The 7,699-nt window shown below is 38.9% G+C and overlaps 1 pseudogene; it reads left to right on the forward strand.

The window, feature by feature from the left end:
• LOC109481601 overlaps nucleotides 1-6,919 on the forward strand; it is a 13,902-nt pseudogene extending 6,983 nt beyond the window's left edge.
• Nucleotides 6,920-7,699: the final 780 nt, after the last annotated feature.

Here is a 7,699-nt window from a genome sequence, read left to right on the forward strand (position 1 = left end):
TTGTGTGTGTGTGTGTGTGTGTGTGTGTGTGTGTGGCTTAGCACGATAACTCAAGAAGCTTTACATGCTTTGTCATGAAACTTGGTAGGTATGTAGGTCTTTGTGAGAGCTAGAGATTATTAGATTTTGGGGCCCCTTGTGGCCTTTGTTAGTACTGCAGCAGAACTTACGGGTTTGATCTCTCATGATCTGGACATGCTAGGGCCACGAATTTTGAGCGTTAGATAGCTCTTGGGGTAGGGAGGAAGTGACATGAGATTGGGCTCCCTAGCAACTTGGTCTAGAACTGCAGGAGCGTTAGATGAAAAATCTTCAAAGGAGGATAACTCTCGAATTGGTTGACAGATTGTCGTAAGTTTTCGTGTGGAGGTAAAGCGATGTTTGACGTAATTAGATGACACATGTATGCAAATCAGTAGCTAATCTGCATGATTAATAAGAAAATTCTATAAATATGTTGTAACTGCTGGGAATTTCATACCGCATTTGGAAGTTAAGTGAAGGACATCAATAAACATAAGTTATTCAAATCATGTCCTCATGCATAATTTTTGAGGAAGTGCTAGAATGACCTTTTTTGTTAAGATAAGGCTGCTATTGGGTGGAGAATATGATCAACTGATATAATCCATGCAATTGAGGCTCTAGTTTGTGAAATTAATGATTGAAATTGTATAATTTTTTAAAGAGAAGTTTTAACATCATTTGGCGAAGGTATGAGATCGCTGAACTCTTGTTTGAATTGTGTTGTCAAATCAGTAAAGATGATGTCAAACACACATTTTTTCTCCCGCTATTTTTTAAATCAGAAGTCTAGCTGGACAGAAGACAGAGCTTACGATCTCCGAGTTGAGTCTCGATTTTCATACGTATTATCTTTGTTCCCTTCATGGCAGGTCATCGGAAGTCGGCCGATTTCATCTCGGTCTTTTCAATGTCGTGCAGCTGAAGCCTGTGACTGAAGGAGAAAGCGTCAGAGCTTACTTCTCTATCGACAGTGTGGAGGACGCAGGGAGTAGCGGCAAGTACTCCGTGGTGACCAGCTCTCACATCCTGGTCAACGAGGGAGATGAAGTCATTTTCAAAGCAAAGAAAAGAACCATGTACCCGAAGCCGACAGCTGCAAAGTTAGAATTACCTAAGAAGGTGATGTCAGTCTACATATATGTTAGGACTGGCACTTGTTTCTAAAGACATCAGACTCTCTGTGTTTTCTATACCTAAGGCCACAGCAAGTAAATTTTATGGATGACATCCTCCGCAGACTCCAAATGTAATGCGAGTGGGCGAAAAAAACAAGGCGGGCCGAAATAAACAAGGTTTCTACAATGTAAAATTTTGTAAAATTCAAAATTGTACAAATGGTTTTGATTCAGTAGGAACATCACATATACACAGCCATCTCCACATATCACTGCATCAAAGTAAGAAACAAAACATTAAATCAGAGCCTTTTCTTGTCTCCTCTCTTCCTAGTTAATCTGCCATCTCCTTCCAGCATGGTAACAGACACCTTTGCCCATTTTCGGCATGTTGACCACTGTCAGAAGGCAACAAAATTTCTTTTTTTTTTCTCCAAAATCAGGCGAAAATCAATGCGCGCGCGGATGTCATTCATAAAAATTTACTTGCTGTGGCCTAACTAAAGCTTATAGCTTTGCTTGTAACGCGTAGCTTTGCTTGTTGCTTTGCAGAGAACGAGTGATGAGATCCCCGTTGTCTCGGAGCTTCGCAGACGCATTGTCCATAACGCAGCATTTCGTGGGAACAGAAGTAATCCACCTTTGGTGCCTAATCAGGTAAGGCGTATTTTTTTAATAGATTTTATAATTGTTCGTGAAGGCATCTCCTACCATATATATATATATATATATATATATATATATATATATATATATATATATATATATATATATATATATATATATATATATATATATGCTAGATTGTACAGACACACTGATTTGACTACGTTTCAATCTCCTGCTTCTGCAGTTATACATTCATCGAATGGTCAAAGTCTTCAGCCCTACTGAAGTCATGGGACTAGCTACCCTGCTGCGAGTTACGAACCAACATCACTACAACGTCAAAAAGTAAGTGAACTAGAATGGCCGACATTTACTTGATTGGAGGAAATGTAGCGGATGGCTTTTACCACTACGACATGGCAGGGAAAGAAGGAGAGACAACAATTCTTGACATTGATACCATTAATTGATTACATTAATAATAACTACAGTATGAAGTGACAACAGTTAGATAGCTACATTCTTGGTTAGGATTCTCAATTGCATAATGCTAAGTGTTGACTTTCAAGATAAAAAGAATCATTTATGCCCCACATACCAATGCTGGAGCAGGAAAGCTTGACATAATACCGAAACACTTGAATGCAGTTCATTCTGTCAATATGTGAGTCTGTATTGATGTGATATGTAACTCTGTAGTGATAATATTTATTAAGATTTTATGATTCATTTTTGGTGTGGCACACGTGGACAACTTCTTCTGCTTGTGTGTCATTTGTTCTTATTTGTGTTCATTATCTTCATTATTGAAAATCAAAAAAAAGAAGAGAAAGTTAAAAACTATTTTTTCTTGAAACATTGTTGTTTTCATTCTAGTTCAACCCAGAAGATATTTTGACAATTGGAGCTTTGGTTGAGACGGCAATGCTCCAGAATGTTGTTGACGATTTTGGAGACATCTTGTATCAAGAGGTTGTGGAGGCTTCAAATGTAAACCGAACGACCCAGGTAGGTAAACACTTCTTAGACGACACTGGTCTAATTGTATGCATGACATCCACTGAAGACCCAGAAACTTAAATGTAATGAGTCGTCGCTTCTGCTCAAATCTTGTTGCTGCCGTTTCGGGACTGATTTACAGAGGCTATGCTGGCCTTTTGTGGCATTTATAAACCGGCACCGTGCATATTTTAGCGGTTCTGTGGTGCCTTTAGTATAGCAGCTTAGGTGGGGTCCCCAGGATGCTACCGGCTTCCTACCGTCGCTAGCTACCATATGCATGGACTACGGAGGATAGCACCCAGACTGGAGTATATATATATATATATATATATATATTATATATATATATATATATATATATATATATATATATATATATATATATATATATATATATATATATATATATATATATATATATATATATATATATATATATATATATATATACTATACGTANCTCTCTCTCTCTCTCTCTCTCTCTCTCTCTCTCTCTCTCTCTCTCTCTCTCTCTCTCTCTCTCTCTCTCTCTCTCTCTCTCTATATATATATATATATATATATATATATATATATTCATACATATTCATATATATATATACCAACGCCAACACTTACAGGAGGACATGATCGGTTCCATCAGCTACATCCACAGTGTCCGCCAGCTAGCAGAGAATCCCGGTGAGTTTCCTTACTGTTTAAAAACAGCTTTTATTTCCTTGACTATATAAGATGAAGCTTGATTACTTTGCTCCAGGAGGTTAGAGAACTGATAAATACATTTTGAGTGTTTCATTAGGCCAAAGCAAATGATCATGAATTTTTTTATTTTTTTATAGATGACATCAGGCCGCGCATTAATTTTCACCTGATTTTAGAAAAAAAAATTCTTGCCTTCTGACAGTGGTCAGCATACCGAAAATGGACAAAGGTGGCTGTTGCCATGCCAGAAGGTGGATGATAGATAACTATGACGAGAGAAGCCAAGGGTTTGATTTAATGTTTTCTTTCTTAATTTATTGCAGTGATATGTGATAGGGATATGCTGGCTGTTTATATGTGATGTTCCCACTGTATCAAAACCATTTGTACAATGGTTGAGTCAAATTTAAAAATGTAGGCCCGCCTTTTTTTCGCCCGCTCGTATTAGATTTGGAGTCAGTGGAGGATGTCATCCATAAAATTTACTTTCTGTTCCCTTATATAGGCAATAAATGGTGACTGTGGGTATAGTTTGAACTTTTTTCACAGTATTATCAATCCGTGACCTAAACGTGTAAGGGCAAAAACCTATTTATTATTGTATATGAATGACAAACTTTGACAATTACAATTTATACGTCTTCTATTTTAAGTCTTTGATTTATTTCCTAATGATTAGGAAAAAGCAAAATTTTAAACCTTCTAGGAAAGTGAGGACAAGGAAAGTGAGGAAAAGCAAGGGTGTTTTTGGACACGACAGTAAATAAGAGGTTCCTAAAATCTTTAATGATCGATTTGCTACTGCATTTATGGAGTAAATGAAGACCTAATTTGCATAATAAATGGCAAATTAAAATAGTGAGAACTGCCAGGCTGTTCATACTTGCCACAATTCGAAGTTAAGTGAATGTGACATAATAAACATAATTTATTCAAACCATAGCCTCATTTGCATAATGTTTGAGGAAGTGCTAGAATAGCAACGATTCGAACTCGGGACCTCTTGATTTTGAGCCGAACGTTTCGCTATCAAAGATTCTTCCAATCAACTATCTATTCAATACGGGGTTCATGACCCGCCATGAGGTTTATACGGTGCCATAATCCGTCTCGGGGTCGTAGCGTGTTCGGCCTAGGCCACATGGTTAGATGTCCCGGGTTCGAATCATGCCCGGTGTCACCAATCTTGTGCCCTTGGGAAAGGCACTTAACACGAAGTCACTTTACTCAGGTGTAAATGAGTACCTAGCTTCGGCTAGGGACGTCCATCGGATGGTACGTTAATGGGGCCGGGGTCCCGTGCATGGAAGAGCCAGCACCCCACGCACTTTATTAAGCATAAAAGAGCCCACCACATTATCAAAAAGAGTAGGGGACCTTCCCGGTGTGAGTGGTTCAAACCTTACAGTCTGGTCTCAGGTTTGACGTCTTGAAAAGGTGATAGTCACCTGTTATGTCAATCCTTCCAAAAATTATCTACAGTTTTATTGCTCCGAGTATATCAGAAAGTTCTTTACAATTATAAGTAGGTTAGAAGAGGAAAACACCACCCTGTCATGTGATGGTTACGTCTGCCTCTGTTCTAACGCCATTCAAACTGAGCGGATCAGTGTATCGGATATTATTGACCTGGGTTTCGGGGGGGGGAGCCTTCTGATTGGCCGACGTCATCTGGCTATATGATATTATGTTTGATATCGTCTTCTATCCGATACTGATATAATATAATAATAATCGACTTGTTTTCTTCATCAGATCTGGAAGAGGTGACCGTACGTACTCTGGGAATTAAGAACTTGGAGATGGAAGAAATACTGGAGAGAGAAGTTCCGGTGAGACTTTTCTCTGGAACCAGAATGAAAACCAGCGACTATGAAGAGGTGAGGGAGTTTAGAGCTTGTATCTTCTTTCGCTGAACCCAACGCTGTCGATGACGCACACCCAAAATCCATTCTAAAGGACAAGAAGAAAATGAATGAGTCTATTATTCACCATACCAGTAAAACGTGTCTTTAGTTATTTGTCTAACGTTTATAACCACCTAGCTAGGTTTCATAAGAAAGGCAACGATTTTTAGCCTGGGTACAATCCTAAGGGGGGAGTATGGGAGCCCCGGCATACAAATAGGATGGTACCCCGGCTAAACGATTTTGCCAAACTTTTTTTTATTCCCACGCTCGCATCAGTTTTGGGGTTCCCAAGGAATGTCATCCATATGATAAACATTGCCTACGTGGTAATAGGCCTGAGTGGGAGATGTACACGACCCGAGGAGTTCTATTCAGAACCGTGCTTTAGCCAGAACCGTGCCTGAGCATGCTTCTGAATAAAACATAGTCCACGCGCGCGATTTCAAAATCTACGTTCCTGGATATTACAAGACTATCCAGAACCATTATTACCTCCATGAAAAATAGAGGTATTGTTTTGGTGCGTCTGCCTGTTTGTCTGTCTGTCTGTCTGTCTGTCTGTGTTTCCACAACTTTGTTCTTGTAAAGGGTCACCAACTTAGCATCAGCTCCTGTGGGATGCGACCTTCTCGCCAGCACGAAGGCAACAGGGCAAGCAGGTGTTCTTTTAGGATAGGAACGTCAAGCTTGGTTACTAGGATTAACTAAAAAGTTGCCTTCTTCTTCTACTTCTACCAGATCTGCAGGGAGGATTTCCCTCTGCTCTACCGAAGGATTGCTGCTCAAGTTCTGTGGAATTTTCTCCGCCTCCGGCCTCAGACAGCAAGCGACGAGGTACCCGAGGAAATCCAACCCAAATTCTCCTGATCCAAACATTCGGCGGGGATGAACGGGAGGGTCGGTCATTGTTTTCTGGTTTCTCTTTTTTTTATTGTAGTTATTTACTACATTTAATTACAAATAGGACAAGATGACGACATACTTAAGCTAAAACGTATGTAAAGTCGCCATTTAACACTACAAAAATACTACACAAATACATACAGACATACAAAGCTTAATGATAAGAAGGTAGAATGGATACGGTCACGATGCATAATAACTATGTTACTGTGATCATATAAAATATATAAAGAGGCATTGTATATGCAAGTAAATTGCAACTAGGTAGGCACTCCGACCAAACTTACAAACTGGTAGGATGGGAAAAATTACTCAAATCTTACTTTCTTTTAGAAATGATAATAATAACATAGTAATAATAAACATAGTAAACTAGAAAGGCCGACATTTGCTTGGGAGCAAATGCAGCAGATGGCTTCACCACATCCCCCATACCGAAAATGGATCTATCCCACAATGGCTGCCAATAGTCTGTACCCCCATGCCGCAATGGAATCTTCCAATGCTGGAAATAGCCAAAAAGCCCTATTTTACATAATCTTAAAGTGATGTATGTCAAAATTCTGAATGACATTCTTTGGACATGTGTCCAAAGTATCCCCATACCGAATTTCAGATCATTTGGATTTAATATTAGGGCACAAGAGCCAAAAATGTACATTTTTGTCCCAAAATAGCCCAAAAGCCCTATTTTACACAATTTTAAAGTAGTGTATGTCAAAAGCTTTAATGACATTCTTTGGACTTTTGTCCAACGTATCCCCATACCGAATTTCAGGTCATTCGGATTTAATATTAGGGCACAGGAGCTGAAAATGTACATTTTTGGTCCAAAAATAGCCAAAACGCCATATTTTTCACAATTTCAAAGTGGTGTATGTCAAAATGTTTAATAGGGTTTTGCAGACATATGTCCAACGTATCCCCATACCAAATCTCAGGTCATTTGGTTGTATTTCCAGGGCTCCAGATCCCAAAATGTATATTTTTTTCTGAAAATGGCAAAAACAACAAACAAATAAAACAATTTTTCAAAAAAATGAAACAAAATATGGGGGTATTTGCCCACTCTACCTTCATGCCAAATTTCAGGTTATTTGGCTGAAAAACGGTTGAGTTGAATCCCTTTAAAGAAATGGCAGGAGAAGAACTAGGAGAAACATGAGGGAAAACAATATGTCTTCACCACTTTGTGGTGAAGCCATACATATTTGAATGTGATAGAAATAAATTACCTCTAAGGATTAACTGAACTAAGACATCATCAGAAAGATCATTCAGAATTGTTACAAGTCCTAACAGTTGTTGCGGGTGGTTGCGGGTGAGGGGTGTGGTTGCGATTTGTATAACGATTTGTATAACAGGTAGGCGTGTTGCGATTTGTATAACAGGTAGGCGTGTTGGCGATTTGTATAACAGGTAGGCGTGTTG

Source organism: Branchiostoma belcheri, unplaced genomic scaffold (assembly GCF_001625305.1).
Source record: "Branchiostoma belcheri isolate BF01 breed outbred unplaced genomic scaffold, Haploidv18h27 scaffold565, whole genome shotgun sequence".
NCBI lineage: Eukaryota > Metazoa > Chordata > Leptocardii > Amphioxiformes > Branchiostomatidae > Branchiostoma > Branchiostoma belcheri.